At 34.7% G+C, this 20,172-nt stretch overlaps 1 pseudogene; it reads right to left on the bottom strand.

Annotated features, from left to right (window-relative positions):
• Window positions 1–19,044: 19,044 nt before the first annotated feature.
• Window positions 19,045–19,535, bottom strand: LOC149213908 (putative 2' cyclic ADP-D-ribose synthase BdTIR; annotated as a pseudogene).
• Between the last annotated feature and the right edge of the window lie 637 nt (window positions 19,536–20,172).

Raw genomic sequence — 20,172 nt, 5'->3', positions numbered from 1 at the left:
TATATTGACTATCAGGCGTTGAACAAGATCATTGTCCGAAATAGGTACCTGATCCCATGGATTGATGACCTTTTGGACCAAATGAAAGGGGAAAAATATTTCAGCAAGATCGACTTGAAATCAGGATATCACCAGGTACCAATCGAACCCTCCGATGTGTGGAAGACTGGCTTTAAAGCTAAGGAAGGCCTTTTCGAATGGTTGGTTATGCCTTTCGGCTTGACGAATGCTCCTGCAGCCTTCATGAGGCTAATGGATGACATCTTGCGGCCATTCACCAACTCATTTGTAGTGGTATACTTGGATGACATCCTGATCTTCAGCCAGAGTTGGGAAGAGCACCTCCACCACATCCAACAGGTTCTCCAAACACTGCGGCAACACAAGCTATGTGCCAATTTGGAGAAATGCACTTTTGGCATGACCCAGGTTCAGTATCTAGGATACATTATTGATGAACAGGGGGTGCAAGTGGATCCATCCAAGATCTAATTAATTCGGGATTGGCCAGCTCAAACCACTCTAACAGAGCCTCACAGCTTTCTGGGTCTTGCCAATTTCTACCGCAAGTTCATGTTGGGATTCTCTCATATCACTTGGCCCTTGATTCAAGTCACCAAGGGAGGAGCAAAAGCAAAATCCTTTTGGTCTGAATCTTAACAGAATGCATTCAAAGAGTTGAAACAACGCCTCTTCTCTGCACCAGTGCTCACATTACCATACTTGCAACAACCATTTGAGATCGAGACAAATGCCTCTGACTATGCTATTGGGGCAGTCCTTACTCAACAGGGGAATCTAGTGGCATATCACATTGAGACACTTTCAGACACAGTTCGAAAGTATTCCACTTATGACAAAGAGATGTATTCCATTGTGCAAGTTTGTCGTTAGTGGAAGCATTACATTTTGGGGAAGGAAACAATCATCCACACAAACCACCAGCCCCTGCAGTTCATATAGATGCAAGGGAAGTTGCATAATGATCGCCATCAAAAGTGGTCCACATACCTGCAACAGTTCCATTTGAATATGAAGTATAAGAAGGGCAGCACCAATAATGTTGCAGATTACCTCAGTCGACCACCGATCATGGCATTAACCAGCGTGCTCAACTCTTGTGGGCATGGGACTTATGATTGGCCACTTCTTTACAAAAGCGACCCAGAATTTGGCCACACATACCAGACGCTCTTGGAGGGTCAACAAGTTCCATATTTTCACCTCCAGGATGCCCTATTATGCCACCTGGGACACCTTTGTGTTCCTTCAAGCGAGCGTGCCAAGATGATTTGAGAAGCACACTACAGTGAGGTCATTGGGCATTTCAGGGTTGAGAAAACGGTGGCAGTACTGCAAAAGTATTTCTATTGGCCAAATCTTCGACAGGATGTCGGGAAGTACATCAGATCCTGCACTGCCTGCGCCATTGCCAAACCGACCATCAAGAAGCAAGGCCTTTATACTCTGCTACCTACCCCTAGTCGACCTTGGGAATCCATCTCCATGGATTACATGTCGGGCCTTCCTTCTACTAAGCATGGCAACGATTGTGTTTTTTTGGTTGTCGATAGATTCTCAAAGATGGCCATTATGGTTGCCTACAAGAAGAATATCACAGCGGAAGCCACTGCTCAACTCTTCTTTGAATGAGTATGAGTACACTTTGGGATCCCACAGTCTATAATCTCAGATTGGGACAGCAAGTTCCTCAGTACATTTTGGTCCAGTCTCTAGTCGATGTTGGACACAAAACTCACTAAGTCCACAGCTTTCCATCCCGAACGTGATGGACAAACAGAGGTCGTCGATAGGATGATCGTACACATTCTACACATGTACAACTCAAAGCATCCACGTACATGGGATGAGAGCCTCCCTTATGTCCAACACAGCTATAACCAAGCTCTCCATAGCTCGACTAGTCACAGCCATTTCCAAGTGGGCTTGGGATTCCAACCACTATGTCCCATTAATGTCACAATTCCATTTGCATCTACTCAGGCAGATTCGGTTCATGTCCAGTCCGAAACCAATAAGGTAAACAACTTCATTGAGCACATCCAACATATCCGCCAGCAGGTCCACAACATTCAGGAGAAATAAAATGCCAAGTACAAGAAGCGACATGATCAACATCAGGTGCCACACAAGTTTCAGGTGGGCGAAAAAGTTTGGTTGCATTTGCAAAATGAACGCTTTATCGAAGCCTATCGGAAACTCAAACCACTCTGATATGGTCCTTACACCATTACCAAGGTTGTGGGAGACAATGCATTTGAGCTTAACATTTCCCCATTCCTTGGCCTGCACCCAGTGTTCAATGTGGATTGTCTTCGACCATTGTTAGACACATCGGACATTGCAGAACAAATCACACCTACATAGTTAAATCTAGATTTCATGGAACAAGCCACAACTAATTGGATCATGGACACGCAGATCAAGCACACTCACCAGCAGAAGATCCAACTGTATCGAGTTGTCAAGCAGGCCAACTCCTTCACCAGCGCAAGTGGCTCACCAGGGACCAAGTTTAGCAGAAGTTTCCTCATATCATGGAGGAACTCAATGCAATGGGGACCAATGCTTCCTAAGGGAGGAGGAATGATCCAGGTGGATATTAGTGGCCACCTACCAATTCCACTTGGACCCCCACCATTGTTTCTTTTAGTTTTCAGTTTCCTTAATTGTAGCACAGTTTACTGTTTTTAGCAATTTTTCGGGTCCTAAACTTCAAGAGCCGTTTTGAGGCCCTAAACGACGTTTTTTGGCAATCTATCGCCAGCGATTTTTTTTGGCTAAAATCATTTTTCCATCGTAGTCCTCGGAGAGATATTTCAAATGGGGTATCATGAGCATCAAACGGAGATAATATGACCAAGTCTCGACCCTGGGAATTTGGTTGTCCAACTAATCCCAATGGGGCCCATAAACTCTTGGTGTTACCTCTCCTCAGGTTAGGGTTTTGGTTGTTTAGGGTTTGCTCCTAGTGTTCAATAATAAAAAGGCCCTTCAGTCTCATTGTAACACAGTTCAGAGGCATGTAGACACCACATCTCTTCTCAGAGATAAGCTACCATCGCCAGAGCTAGTCTTATTTCCATTTTGTTTGTAAGCATATTTCAGTATTTGATATTAATGAAATGAAGTGTTATTTCTACTACATCTTTGTATTTATGGTTATATCTATAATTTGTTGCGTTCCTGTTTAAATCTGGATCAAAGATTTTTTGGACTTGGAGCTTCCCTTACTTCACCATTAAATCTTGAAGCTAGATGTTTGAGTTGTCTAATGTTAGCATGTATTATTCACCATCCTTTGGGAGGTTAAGCATGTGCTATCTCGCCCTCCTCTTCAAAGTTAGGTTTGTGTTCCTCCTTACTAGTTTTATTCTTTTTCTGCTTATCATCTTCCTCTATGATATGTTGGCTAGGTTGAGTCTGGTACTTCTTATAAAATTCACGTGGAGATTGTTATCTACCTAATTATAAAAGTGTTGCAAAGCTATTATTATAAGTTTTCATTCTTTACCTTACTACTTGAATATTTTTTTTAATTGATTTTGTGTTTGGCTAGGACCTTGTATAACCCTTCATTGTCTTGAGTTACTTTTGGATTCTCTGGGACTTTTTGGGGCACTAAGAGGATAATCCATAAATAAATGCGCATGTTCATGACATCTTTTGCAGCAGAAAGGAATATGTTCATAATCAATAGTTTGATTCCAATCCATGTCTTAGGATTTGACAATGAATTATGGTTGGGCACCTTTGACATCCATATACATGGAGACGAGCAATCGAAGTATACTTAGCAACTTTACTAATATCATATATCTTGAAAAAACTTCCCAATGCATTTCCAATCCCTTCTAGTGTCTCTAGGTCCCAAAATTCTTACAGGAGTAAATTAATCTTGATCCAGATCGGAAAAGAGGTAATTTGTTCTTTCTCAAGGGAGAATCTCTCTATCTAGTACCAACATGTGGGCTTGTCGAATTGAAGTATGGCCCTTCCTCAAACAACTTCTATTTTTCCTCTGTGTAGTGAAAAATAGTTGCAAAGAAGCCTTTTGAACCCAACTTCAGTTCCATTTGGCCTTTGATTTTGTACCTTGCTTTGATGCATTGGACAACATCTCTCTTAGATGGCCAAAGGCCTAGGAACTTGCCTATTATAACATGGTCCTTCATATATTGGATTTTCTTTCCCACCCTCAAGGAGGTAGCTTCATACTTGGGGGTTTTGGGCACCTTAGCTAGGCAGTCATTTGCTAGGCATCTAGCATGTGGCTGAGCTGGTTAGTTTTCTTTGTGTGGTTTCTATGTTAGATTGGAGCTTCCCGACAGCCAGCATCTTGGACTTTGTTGAACGCTCTTGAGAGGCCCCTATTAACATTTCCTTGAAATATCTAGACAGTGTCTCCTCCATTATTTGCCCAAGATTATTTTCAAATTAATCATTTGTTTTGTCAATTTGATTGGTTTCAAATTCCATGGATGCAGACTCTTACATCATCCTCGCCTTTCCTCGCAATTGATGAATGTAAGCTAAATACCCTGAATCATGGATCTCTATGTTGAAACTCCAATGAGGGTATGCACCTCAATTATCACTCCAATTGTCGAAAAAATTATTAAAATAATTATTTTCTCTTATATCTCACTATGGTTTTGAATTTGGAATGCTTACATCATTGAAATAAGTGTAAATATTTTGTGGATATTCAGTAGAAGTATATAGTACCATCCACTCATTAATTATTGGTAATTAAATTAAAATTTTGGAATCCTTATACACATAATAAATATTGGTTGTGGTTTTTATTATTATTATATTTTTAATATAAAAATCAAATTGTAAAGATAGTTAAGTGCATGCACGCTCACACACAGGAACATTTTGTCAATAATTGTGTTTTATCCATGGCTATGATTTTGATGCTAATTGGGGAAAGTCTCATTTGTTTTATGCTTACTACTAGTATGTAACCGAGCTCTTGGAAGAAGCCTATACAGAAATACATGTTTGTTCTCATAAGATGTATTTTACGAAATATAAATTTTGTCTTTACTCTTGAATAAAATTTACATTTTTCTATGGAATATATATATATAAATATAAAATTCAATAATTAAAAAATATATATTATAATTTAAATGGTAAATAATTATTAAAATAGCATTTTATCTATATAAAATAATATACAGTTGTAAATTGGGTTTATTTTAAGTGTTTGAAAGGAATGATTAAAAGTTTCCCAACCAGCTTCAATTTTTTCAATTATAGATTTAAAACTTAATTGTCATTATTTACCTAATACTTCCTACCATAACAATTTCCACTTAAACTTTCTCAAAGATTAAATAGTTATTATTACAATTTTGTTGCAGTGAAAAATTTGATGGGGATTTTATTGTGTGACATGAAAGTGCAAGATAAAGGAACCTAAAAATTTTGCGAACTAAGTTTGGGCAACAAACGATAGGAATTACCAATGTCGATGTTCATGATAATAATAAACCTGATTCATCGTTTGTAGAATTTCATTACGCGACACGGTTTTTTAGTTAAATTAAATATGGAATTGTCTCTTTCGAGGTAGACATGAAATCAAATTGTTGTTCATTTAACTATATAATATATTTTTCATTAAAGAAATAAATTTGCAGCAACATATATTAATTTCGTACGGTTAGGAATCATAGTGTAAAGGAAGAATAGAAATGCTGAAAATTTTAAATTAAAGAAAGTTAAGGAAAATAAGAAATGAAAAAAATAAATTAAAATATATAGCTTTTATGTCTTAATATTTTTAATTAAATTTATTAAAATTTTAAGTTTAATATTAATATAAAAAATGGGTTTGTAGTTTTATTTTACAATCACAATTTTTAATTTTACTTTATGTTAGTTTTATTAATAATTATTTTGCAAATTTGAAAAATTTAGTGATTATCATTATATGAGTTTAAATATAAAATAAAATAAGAGAAATAATTTTTACTAATAAATTTTTATGTTTTTAATCATTTAAATTAATTAAATTATGTTAAATATATATATTTACGAGAAATAATTTTTTACTAATAATTATTTATATTTTTAATCATTAACCTAATTCAAATTACATTAAACATGTTTTTATTATTACATTTTAATTTGAATATATATATATAAATAATAAGCATAAATCTGTTTTATAATATTTATTAATATTTGTTTTTAATAAATTAATATCATAATTTAAATATATTTTTTTAAAACTTAATCGTTTGATATTAATAATATTTGTTTTTAATGTATTAATAAATTAATATTATAATTTAAATATTATTGTTCAAATATTGAAATTTTGGTCTCTACATTGTTTTCTATTTAAGCCTTTGACCTTTGACATAGTATCTCTTTTTATCTGATTCTTGTAATTAACCACACTTCTTGGTTGGAAATGTGTTGATCAAAAATTTCTTTTATATAATTTCTAAAAAAAAATACTTAAAATATAAACATTTCCTCTAATTTTACACTTGTAAAAATTAAATTATAAATTTTATAATACATCAGACCAAAAAACACATATTTCTGATAATTAAATTATTAGGTTATCAATTAAAGTAAAAACAGCAGGTATTTCTGCTAAATAAATTATTTGGTCATCAATTAAAAGTAAAACTTTTTGGACTGTCTAAGAGATTAGTAGCATTGCCCTTCCCTTAAAAAAAAACTCTTAATTTAAATCAGATTCATTTTTCCACTTGCATGCTTAGCTGTTAAATATTCTTTTTCGGTGTGGATAGATTCATGAGGTCAACGGTTTACATTGTTTGTTTATATTGTTAAAACTTAATAGCATGAGCACATCCACATCATTAGTGGTGGTGTACGAATAGGAGTCAATATAAATTAATTATTTATAAAATAAATCAATATAAATATGGACAAATTTAAAATAAATTGGATTGGTAAAAAACAAATTATAATGAGAAGGATTAATTTTGTGTATCAAAACATTTAATATTACGAAAGATTAATTTCATAAATCGAACATTTAATATTAGGAAAGATTAATTTCATAAATTAAACATTTAATATTAAGATTTGTAATTTAATTTTAATAAAATAGTTTTTTGGCCCAACATGCTTTGGCATTTCTAGATTATTATATATAATTATTATGTTTTTTGATTGCCTAGGGCTATCTTTTCAATTAAAGGTATTACTAACTCTAGAATCTACGTAAAGTTAAGAATGAACTATGAAATCGCGAGATCCAAATTCACACAAAGCTTTTATAAAAATTCCAACAACACATTATGAAGAAAATTATTTGAGAATATTTCGATTATAATAATAATAACAGTTGATCGTATGACAGTGAGTAGTTGGTGTCAGTCGGCGAGGAGTCGGCAGTAGTCAGCAAATTTAGATAGGAAGTAAATGGCAGTTCATAACATCTCTGTAGATTTACCAGTTGGGCTTTTGTATAAATCATCTTATGATAATGCAATTGATAAGCTCTTTTGAAGAGTCTTCAAGTTTCTGTCATGGTATCAGAGCCGAGAGTTTCGGTTGTGGGTGTTGTTTGACAAAGAATGAGCATTTTGGGCTCTAGTGTGGCTGTGTGTAAGCCTGGAGCACGTGAAAACTGATGATGTGTAAGTGCAGACCGTGAAATTGTGTGACCGATGTGTTCTTGTGTTGAGATCCATTCAAGGTCGTGGATCTGTGGTGCAGTGAGGAAATGTGCAAGTCTGTTACCAGTTGTATGAGCGTGGTAGAAGGTTTGATCCTCATTGGAGGTCGAAAGTGTTGTGGAGCTGCAAATTTAAGAGTGTGAAAGAGTGCAGTTTTCAGCAATGAGCTTGGAAGTTTCATTTGTGTCAGATCATTTGTGTCAGATCGCTGAGACCAACGTGACAATTGATGTTGGTGGTATCGAGAAACCATAGAGAGCTGGGAGATACACGGATTGGTGTGGTGTTAGAGCTTGTAGTTGGGTTTTGCGACCTTGATCGGCTGACACTGGAGAGCCTTTGCAGATCTACCACTAGAACCGATTTGTGAACTACTGTATAAGTGAAGAGTCGTCTGGCTTGGTGTTGTGAAGGCCTAGTGGAGAGCTCATTGTGTTAAAAGAGATTTGTGACTGTGTTGGAAAGTGTCGATAAGAGTGTTGGCCCTGCGTTGAGTGCTTTGTAGAGGTCGCAAAACCTGTTGGCCGTGTGATTGCTTGAGCTAAGAGCTAAGGGTCGAACCTGAAAATTGCGTTGGGAGTAGCCTCCGTGTGCATTTGAAGGCTCGCTACAGAGGCGTTTCAAAGTTAGATGTGTTTGGGGGCTGTGTGGTTGTAACCCCATCTAGTTGGTTGGAGATCTGAGAGGTCAGATCTCGCCAGTTGCTCGAATTGTTATTATGTTTGTTGGGTGATGGTTGACTTGTGAGAAGTGCATCATCGTTGTTGGGAGATGTGCACTCGTTTAGCTAGGGGAGCATTGATGTGCTGAATCATAGGTTGGACTCAGAGGTTGGAAGTGCGTTCGCAGACAAGATCATGAAAGTTGTGTGGTCCTTTGAAGCAGTGTTTTTTTATTTTCTTATTTGGGGCTTCTGAAGTTTGAGCCAAGTTGTAGTGAAGAGAGATTTGCCAGACAGATTTGTTGGTTGTAGAGAAAAAGCAGACTGTGTTGTTTTTGGTGTTGGTTATGGGGTACGAACCCATTGTGCACTTTTTCTATTGTAACCCACTTTGGGGGTCGTAACCCACATGTAGGATCTATTTTTAAGGCCAAGTTGAGAGCTGACTGTGGAGATCGAGTTGGAGAGCTGATCATGGGAGCTGATTGACTAAGCGTGGAGTTGCAGCTTGTGACTGGTGCATGTGTAGCAGAGTGCCAATCTTTTGAAAGACATCTTCGTTTTGGGTTTGAGTAGTGTGTTCATGTGAAGCGAAGTCTCAAGCTGAGAAATGAGTGCGATAATGTTTGATAGTGATCTTTTTTATGATGCTTTTTTAGAGAGTCCATTTGGAAGTATTTTTGGGATGGGTAATATTTTTATTTCGGTAATCTTTTTGAGTTTGAAGAATTATTCGATAAACATAATGGTTTTATCGATGACCATGAATATCAGGAGGTGCAGTCTATTTCACATGTTCCTACAATCACTGAGAGCAGAACTTGCTTCTCCAGAACCCAATTGCTAGAAATTTGATTGGATATGCTTCTAAGATGGTTGTGATAGTGGAGGATATGGCCATGGATGTTGTTCAGAAGCTACTCATGTTCGAAGATGAGTGAATTTTGGTGGATGATGTTCCAGTAGATCATTTTGTGCCACTTGGTCGCATATTTTATGAGGCTCCTTCTCATGGAAAGGAAGGAGAGCATGAATTGGATTACCTTGTTTGGGATGTTGCCTTGCATCCCAATCTGGAAGAGGTTGTTGATGTTAAGTACTTAAGAAAGGAGTAGAAGAAGCTCATAATGAAAGCAAGAAAGGTGAAGATGAAACTGCATCAGCAAATGAACAAGCATGGACCCTTTAGCAAGAAGGCAAAAATGAAATGTTTTGTTGTAAGCCTAGCTGAGACTAGCATGCAAATTAAAGTATAGGTCGTGATTAAGGGGGGTGTTAGAATAATAATCACACTTGATCGTATGACAGCGAGTAGTTGGTGTCAGTTGGTGGAGAGTCAGCGGTAGTTGACAGATTTAAATAGGAAGTAAATGGCAGCCCGCAAAATCCCTATAGATTTATTGGTTAGGCTTTTGTATAAATCATCTTATGTATAATGCAATTGATAATCTTTTTTGAAGAGTCTTCAAGCCCAACATGCATTGGCATGTCAAGATTATTACATAAAACCATTATGTTTCCTTGATTTCCCACGAATGCCTTTTCAATTAAAAGTGTTACTAACTCTAGAATCTACGTAAAGTTAAGAATGAACTTTCAAATTGCGAGATCAAAACTCACACAAAGCTTTTATAGAAATTCCAACAACTAATTATGAAGAAAATTATTTGAGAATACTTTGGGCTTGAATCCTTCAGGCGATGAATGATAAATGAGATAGGTTAGAGTAGTGTGATCTGTCCTCCTTTGGAAGCATTAAAATGGTAATAGAACGAATGCTCGACTAGTGTGAGTGGTCGGAATTTTAATATGGAATACTATATGTGTCCAAGTTCTTATTGGAAACTAAGTATTTTTCTTATTGAAAACTATTAGGACATTTGTTCACAAATAGAAATAAAATTATTTAAAATTATAAAGGAAAAATGGAACAATAACATATATAACCGTTAAGATTAGGTATGGAGTTTGATGTCATCTCTTCATTTCTAATGATGACAAAGACGATTCAGTGTTTATTAAATTGTGGCTATCCACTGATATATATATATATATATATATATATATATATATATATATATATATATATATATATAAAACTCACTCCAATCCCTAAATAAATATTCTTATCAATGCAAATACTGATTAAATTGTTACAAATTGCATATATAAGGGTTATAGGTATGTATGTATGTGTGTCTATTGGATTTGATTTGGTTATTTAAAGAATAAGTGTTATTCTCTCCAACGAATATTAATTCTTACAAGTGACATGTTTAGGGGAAGTACTTAGATGGGTGAAAACTAAAAAAAAAATAGAAAATACTAATTTCCATGTTTGAGATGGGTGAAAACTATGAATTAGAACATAAAAAAGCAAGAATAGAAAATACTAATTTCCATGTTTGAGGTGGGCTTAAAAGGGCACAATGTGGTTTTGATATAGTATCATCAAATTTATTCCCTTTCTTGATGTTAATTCCAAGGTTGAGGGCACCTAATATGATGGTAGAAGGCCTTCCAAATGCCTTCCAAATATTAAGGGCAAACACTTTGAATGTGAAGGTTGTGCACTAGGAAAACAACATAGGGAAGAATTTCATGTACATGAAGATAGAAGAAAACGTGAAATACTTGAACTAGTGCATACCAATGTATGTGGTCCTATGTGGACTAGGTCACTTGGTGGAGCATATTACTTTCTTATATTTACTGATGATAGCACTAGACACACTTGGGTGTACTTTATAAGAAATAAAAGCGATGTGTTTAAATACTTTAAAAAATTCAAGAATATGGTTGAAAAACAAATAGGAAAGAGCATTAAAATTATTTGATCAGATAAAGGTGGCGAGTCCACTTCAGGAGCATTTGTCAAATACTACAAACAAAATGGAATTGTGCAACAATTTACAGTACCACATACACCTCAACAAAGTAGAGTAGTTAAGAGAAAGAATAGAACATTAGTTGAATGTGCTCGTAGTATGTTAAAAAGTAAAGGACTTTCTAATAGTTTTTGGGCTGAAGCCATTAATACAGTTGTATACCTAAAAAATAGAAGCCCTATAAAAAATCTTGAGCACAAAACACCATTTGAAGCACTTTATGGTTTTAAACCCAAAGTTAGTCATTTAAGGATATTTGGATGTAAGGCATTTTCTCATATTCATAAAAAGGATAGGAGAAAATTAGAGGATAAAGTTATCAAATGTATTTTTATTGGATATTGTATTGATAAAAAAACGGATAAAATGTATGATCCAAGTACTCAAAAGATCTTTTCAAGTAGAGATGTTATATTTCATGAGCATGCAGATAAACAAATAAAAGAAGATGAACATAATGTATGGCATCCTCCTTATGACAACTTTAAAGAAGAAGAAGAAGAAGTTGTGGAATCATCTCAAGCTCAAGAAAGCATGGACATTCCAGAAGACATTTCAAGAAGTCAAAGTCCACAAAGAAGTGATGAAGGCACTCCATAGAGAATAAGAAGAGAAAAAGGTACTTCACAGTGTAATGAATCTCTGAGAAGATCAACAAGATAGATTCAAACCCCTATAGGGATAAATATTATGCTTTAACGCCTCAAGTGACAACTGTTGTTGAGCCTTTAAATTATGAACAAGCTAAAAATCATAAAGAATGAATGGAAACTATGAAAGAATAATATGACTCTATAATGAAAAATGAAACTTGGGAATTAACAGAATTACTTGAAAATAATATCCCTATGGGATCAAAATGGTTGTATAAGACAAAATTTAATGCATATGGTAGCATAGACAAATATAAGGCAAGATTGGTTGCAAAAGATTCTTCTAAAAAATAAGGTATAGATTATGAAGACACTTTTGCACCAGTTGCAAAATTGAATACAATCAGAATAATGATAGCATTAGCCACTAAATATGATTGGAAGCTACATCAATTAGATGTGAAATCAGCTTTTCTAAATGGAGAATTAAAACATGAGATTTATCTTGTTCAACCAAAAGCATTTGTAAAGAAGGAACAAGAACATTTCATATGCAAGTTAACAAAGGACTTATATGGACTAAAACAGGCACCCAGATCTTGGTATGAGAAAATCGATAAATTCTTATTTCAGCAAGGATTTAACAAAAGTAAAAATGATCCTAATTTGTATATCAAGTTAAATAGAAATGGAGATATAGTGTTAATCTCTATATATTTTGATGATATTTTTGAAAATGCAATAAGAAAAATCTTGATTTAATTTTTCCTTGAATTAAATTAGGAGAAAAATTGTAATTCCACATAACAAGACAAATTGTAAGAGTTAACTAGGTTAATTTCACTTAGTTGGTTCAAATAATTCGAGTTGAGGGTCTAACTTGAGTCATGTAGAGTGGATCCTACTTTATAGGAGCCCTGGTTGAGTTTATTTTGAGTTGTAATTATTTAATTCGGTTTAACTAAGTTAAAGTCAATTAAACTAGTTCCAACTGTTGGAGGAACTAGTACGATGTCTAGCAGTGGGGTGCAGCTTCAGTGTTCAACCAGTTAACTGATCAATCATCCATAATTAACTCATGCATGCAAGAAATTCGAGTTATCTAGTTGATATTGGAGTTCAAAGGCAGTGTATTATCAGTTGTATAATCATCTGAATTGTACATGTGGTGCATGCAGTCAGAGGAAGGCCTATGATGTATTGTGTATTTGTGGATGAGGAATTTCCCTTATTAATAGGGGCTAATTCCCAAGGAAACGGCGTAAAGAAATAGGGACTTGGGCAAGTAGAAAATTGGTTAAGTATTTGCCAAGGCTTGTATAGGAAGTAGTGAGATAGGTAGAGATAGTGTAGAGGTTGCTCAGGTTTGAGCAAAGCATTGTAATCTTCTCATATTTTCTGACTAATGCAATATATAGATAGTAGGGGTTTTTAGTTGTGGCATCCCCCAAGAAATCATTGTGTAATGTGTTAATTGAATTCTTTCTTTTGTATGCTTCGTGATTTCACGACCGTTAATTGTTTCTACATTTGTAGAGTAGATTCAAGTCCAATAATAATATGGAGTGTTTTTTTCTGGAGAAAAAAAACGAACTTTTTATTACTATAAAAAGTTACATATACATTCTACAGCTTTCATTGCTGTAATACTTATGTGTGCCTGCAAAATACTGTTCAGAAACTGAGCTTGGCCTCTTCATAAGAGGAGATAACAGCTCCCAAAAATGTATCCATGGTTCCTTCTGTTTGATAACTGGAATCAACATCATTCATCTGTTTCCGGGCTTCCTCTATCAAGGAAAACAACCCTGGACGAAAAAGATTGTATGTAAAGACCAACAAGATACATGAAACATGTTTCCTATTTCAGCTATGTTCAAAAAACAAAAATACAAAAATAGTGATGGCTGATCAACCATGTGCCATGTTTATATATTTCGAGCATAAGGAGGTTGGTCCGAGAAATGGTCTTCCCCGTTGATTTCTTCCACTATTCTCCAGCTGCCCAGAACTTGTTGAAGACCGTCTTTAGAAAGCTTGTCTGCCATGTCATTTCGTTCCCTGTATATATAATAATATGGAGTGTTGCTAAATTGATTAAAGATATAAAAAGGAAGTTATCATAGGAATTTGAGATGAAGGATCTTGGAGAGATGCACTATTGTCTAGGTCTTGAAGTATGGAGAGATAATGGAAGGACTTTAATCACACAAAGAAAATATACAAATGAGGTAATAAAGAGATTTCATATGAAAGGATGTAAAGTAGTGAGTACTCCATCGGAACAAAATATAAATTTGAGAAATGATTATGGAACAAAAGAGGTGAATGGAACAATGTATCGACAATTAGTGGGAAGCCTAAATTATTTCACTACCACTAGACCAGAAATTTCTTATGTTGTAAGAATACTTAGTCAATTCATGGCTAAGCCTCATGAAAGCCATTGGATAGTTGCAAAAAGGGTCCTTCGATATTTAAAGGGAACTATCAATTTTGGCATTAATATACTAATGATTGTAATGTTGAATTGACATTACATTCTGATTGTGACTAGGTCAGAAATCGAGATGATAGGAAATCCACCACTAGATATATGTTCAATATAGGATCAGGAGCTATATCATGGAGTAGTAATAAACAACTAATTGTTTCCTTATCATCAACTGAAGCAGAGTATAAAGAATAATGTAGTGCCACCTATGAAGCTATATGGCTCAGAAGGATACTTGAAGATGTTGGTGAAACTCAACGAGAGCCTACAGTGATCAAATGTGATAATTAAACCACCATCAAATTGGTGAAAAATACTGTATGTCATGCAAGGTCAAAGCATATAGACGCACAACATCATTTTGTTAGGGAAAAAGTCTAATCAAAGGAAATTGACTTAATATATTGTAATACAAATGAGAATGTGGGTCACATATTCACTAAGCCTCTTGGGAAGGCTAAATTTGAGATTTGTAGAAGTAAGTTATATGTTGTAGAAAATCCAAATTATGTTGTAAGCCTAGTTGAGACTTGGACCAGTAGGCATGTCAATTAAGAGTATGTATGTGTCTTATGTATTGTGCTATAGGGTATTTTATGTGTTTGTCATATGGTTTGAATTAAGGGGGAGTGTTGGAACACTGTAATAATTCTAACCACCTTTCACCAACTACATTAAATGTGAGTTCCGTAGCTTCTAGACATTTCCTCTAGCTTCTTGAAGAAGCCATCGCCACCGACAATCTAAGCAGTCCAAAAGCTTCTTCTATTTATATAAATATCCCTCATTGGTAATCAAATGATCAGGTTGTTGTTCGGTTTGTGTTACTTGAATTGTCGTCTCCAAAAAACTAGATAGGAAGGGACGGTTTGTATGATGTCGGCCTATGTCACAAGGCTCATCAAACTTTAACCTTGAGGTTCGAATTTTGGAAAACCTTAAAAAAAAATTGAGGTTTAGCGAACCTCATCAAACCTCATAGCCATTGACCAATTCCATACATCAAAACTCATAACTTCATGTCACAATTCAAGCTTGTAATTTATCCTTGCAGTTTCCATGTCCATGATAACATTTTTTATGTTTATTGATGTTGATTTCTTACTATTTTATCCTATATATATATATATATATATATATATACAAACCTAATGGAAAACCTCATCAAAAAATTCAAACTCAAACAAAACCTAATCATTACTGAACCCGAACCATGTGAAATTGTCGCCAGCTTGGGAAGAGCAGGTCAACTGGGATCTTCGGTGGATGCTTGACTAATCGCCCAAGATATATTTCAGGTCGTTGACACCTGAATTTCCTATATCAGAGAGTGTATATATCTGCCATTGTTGCGATCAAATTCAAATAACCTAACATGGTTTGGCCAACTCAAGTTAACGTCATATAGTTTATTCTCTCTTTGATATTTTCACTTACATCATGACATAATTTGTGGCTTATTTAAAAGATATCGACATATTTACATTACAACTCAATGTCTCGTTATACTGCGTACAAATGTAAATTTGTATAAATGTAAATTTGTCCAATAAATTATGAATTATTATAAATTTTATATTGTGATTTTTTTAATTAACTTGACTCGAGGTAACTTGACTCACTCATAAGAGGTCCATTGTCAATTGAGCTAATTTGTTTTTTAATTAATATATAATTTTAAAAAATCTCAATAATAAAAATAAATTAGATGTTTAATTGTTTACATAGCAAAGCATCTAGTATATTATATAATATAATGCATATGGTAAAGAATTTGACAAGATGGTGATATTTTCTTTTCTTTTTTTTCTTTTAATTTTTCATAATTTCAAAAAAAAAAATAATCAAACTTTTGAAAATTTATATTAATTTTAAGAGTATAAGTTTTTTTTTCAAAATAGTTAAATTTTGTCCATGGGGCTTTGGATAGATGGTGATTGGGTGCCCTCTTAAGGAACTCCATAATGTGAAGTCATTGGTTCAATTCCCCACCTCAATTGAGGTGATATATTAGACATGATGAAGACATAAACCCACCAAGGTTACAAAAAAAAAACCTAAAATTTATTAAAAATAATTAAAAATTTAAATATTAAAAAATTAACAAGCTTTTATAATTTCAGGTTCGTTGTTATTAAATTATACGAGAATGTTATTGTCAAGCTTAAGACCACTGAGGGTTGGTCTACTGATATTAAATGTAACATCGGTGTTAAGCAAGGGTGTCCCCTATCCCTACCCTTTTTGGAATTTACATTGACAAACTTGAGGAATGCTTAGAAGTTGTTGTTGTGAAGGACCCAAACCCCCTATCCCCTACCCTTTTTGGCATTTACATTGACAAGTTTGAGGAATGCTTAGAAGCTGCTGGTTGTGAAGGACCCAAGCTCGCTGGCATAGTCATTACTCTTCTCCTTTATGCTCATGATATCGTTCTTCTTTCTAGGAGTCCCGAAAATCTCAATAAGTAGCTTAAAACCCTCCACAATTACTATTCCAAGATGGGTATGACTATTAATACTGACAAGACTAAAGTTATGATTATTAAATCTCAAAAGATCTCCTGTAATAATTTCATTTATGATAACAATTATTTAGAGAATGTTTCTTCTTACAATTATTTAGGTATTGACATCCACCATTAGCTCAATTGGAACTATATCATTGAGAAAAGGATTATAAGAGGTTGGAAAGCTTACTATGAGCTTGAAAACAATTGTAAGACGATTGATCTTTGGGTTTGGAGTAAAAAAAAGTTCCACTTCAAGACTCTAGTCACCCCTATCATTCTATATGGATGTGAGGTGTGGGCTACAGCCTATCTAGAGAGTCATGGAGAAAGATTGAAATAATCCAAAAGAAATTCATAGCCTACAACCTCAAGGTTAAAGGTAATACTCCCTACCATATTCTCTTAATTGAGGTTAGTTTTTCCCCAATTGAATGCACGACTATGTTTAGGTATTTGATGTACAAGAAGAAGTTGTACAATATGGAAGCCAAGAGACTCCCAAAAATTGCTTCTAACTCTAGTCAAAACCACCTTCAACTTAAGCGAGGGTGGCATAAGGATGCCAAATCAGGGCTTGGGAGATAAAGGAGGAGATCATCTTGGGGAATAAGGATAATATTAAAAACATCATTACTTCCAAATTTAAGGATAAGTTGTAGAGTGATAAGGAGTTGGAGGGGAAAAGAAAGTTAAGATAATATAAGGAGGTTATCAAACCCATGCTTGCTAACCAAAATTACCTTTCTATCTTAACCCGTGCTAAGAAGAGAATGGATATTGAAGGATTAGAACTAATTCTCATGATCAAACCAAAATTACCTTTCTATCTTAACATGTGCTAAGAAGAGAATGGATATTGCAAGGATTAGAACTAATTCTCATGATCTCTGAAGTGAACCGTACTAAAACCATACGTTAGTCTATTCCCAAGATACCTTGGGACAAGAGAATATGCCTCCCTTGGGATACTAAGAGAGTTAAAGATAAAAAGCACTTTCTCTTGGATTGTCATACCCTTATTTCCAAAATGTTTTCCCCACTACCAACGTGGTAGACTTTTAAGTGAACAAAACTAGAGTGATCTCAGAATGCTTCTTTCCCTCCTTTTCGCTCACGAAATAAAATATTAAATAATCACAATTACTCACTTCTTTCTTAAAGTCTGATAGACCATATCATCATCATCATAAAAAATAAAAACAAAATAACTAAAATTTCTAAGTTAAAAAAATAAATAAATAAATAAAAATAAAAATGTAAAATCATAAAATTTTCCATAAACCAAATATTAAATAATAACCATTTTCTAAAATATATTTTAAAATAATCCAAATATACTCCTGAATAATACTCAATTACTCAATTAAACTAAAAATTCTTAAACACTATTTAATTATCAAAACTTCGTGAATACAATTTACATGTATGCATTATATTACTTCATCTTTAACAAATCTATCTTCACCACATCTGATTCACCACACTATTTCATTATCAAAACTTCATGAATACAATTTACAGTGTATGCATATATATACTTTTTATCTTTAACAAATCCGCCTTCACCACATCCGATGCCCACTTTTGGCTATTGAATGGTATATATCAAGATGCGTTTTACAAGATACCACTCACCAACTGCAATAACGTTGTTTTCTTCGCAAAGAACGGGATTAATACACTGCAATAACTCTGTATTTTCAAAATCTTTCACCTTCTCATGCAAAACAGTTGGACGTTTCTGTCACGTTTTTCAACACACGTTACAGTTGGGCGTTTCTGTCACTTTTTTCAACACGCGTTGAACGAGTTTAAACAGCACCATCCCCTCGTCGCTGGTCATTCACAGTAAATATAATGAAATAATGAGAAAGACGTATATTTAACAAAACAAAACAATGCAATTTCAGAATTTTAGTGTTTGACGTTTCGAACTATTAAATGAAATTCATTTTCAAAGATAAAATAGGGTAATTTTCTTTTATTTGAAGATGAATAAAATTTGATGGTTCTAAAACGTTGACACTAAAATTACTTATATAATGAATTCGGCAAAAAAACAGTCAACACAAATCCACACGATATCACGATATACAAAAATGAAAAAAAGTGAATATATATATATATAGATAAACAATACAATAGTCAGATGGAGGTTGAGTTCTCACCGGTTACACCTCTCTAGCTCGAAACCGCTTATCTCTGCAACACGAGAAAGAGCCATTCTCCAACCTTTAATAACGTTGGAACTCCATCGCACCTTCTCTTCATGAATTTCAGAGTCCACAGTCATCTTATCAATTTTGTGTAGGGCTTCAGCATACACTCATTTTTTTGCCCCATCGAAGCTCAGCAAGATTCACATTGTAGAATACTGGAACAATGGTTGGCCCCGACTCCACCATGAGCTTTGAGCTCATCCAAGCACCAACTCGATTCGGCATTAGTTTCAGAGAAAATGCGATATCGACAGAGCCAGTTCGAACAACGTCTTCTACTTGAGAAGTTATGTTGTCTCCGGCTTGCAATTCCTCCTCCTCCAGAAAGACTCTCAAACGATGTGAGAGACGCCTGCGCCAGAGATGGCTGGCGAAGGTATTATTTGTATCCGGGCCACAATGATCTATGAAGACATCATAATAGATGTTTGCCAGAGATGCAGTGGCTGACGCCGATACGGCGGCCATTGATATACAGACGAACCAAAAACAAGAATAGAAAATGTGTGTGCCATGCTGCTCTTTCCTTCCCTTATTTATAACCCAGCAAACAATTTGGAACAGCAATTAGCCTTTGCCCAGTTGGCAGCGACCCACGTTCGATTCACGTTACTGACGTGCATATCCAGGAAATTATCGGACAATTTCGGTATTTTCTATATATTAAACAAAACACCGTCGATGGTGGCATCTGCGTTTGAAATATTTAATTGATTTTTTTTGTTATTTAATTATATATTAAAATAAAACACCTACCCATGCCTCCTTGTGCAATGGATTTTTTTATTGGTTGAAGGCCACCGCCAGCGAGATGAACGCATTTTATTTGAATTTATTGTGTTTTTTTAATTACTGCGTGTGAAATATTTATTTGCCAAGGTTCCACTGCCAACCAGATAGTACGCATTTCTGCTTATTAAATTATCCGGTGATCAATTAAAAGCGAGGAAAATAACTCTTAATTTAAAATCAGATTCATTTTTCCACTTGCCCGCTTGGTTGTTAAATATTCCTTTTCGGTGTAGATAGATAAATGGTTTACATTATTTATATTGTTAATACTTAGCACATCCACGTCAATAGTGGTGGTGTAGGGATAGGAATC

This window comes from Pinus tabuliformis, chromosome 1_1 (assembly GCF_031772625.1).
Source record: "Pinus tabuliformis cultivar Carrire ecotype Pingquan chromosome 1_1, CPIR1, whole genome shotgun sequence".
NCBI classification, from domain to species: Eukaryota; Viridiplantae; Streptophyta; class Pinopsida; order Pinales; family Pinaceae; genus Pinus; species Pinus tabuliformis.
This window is presented reverse-complemented; position numbering and strand designations above follow the sequence as displayed.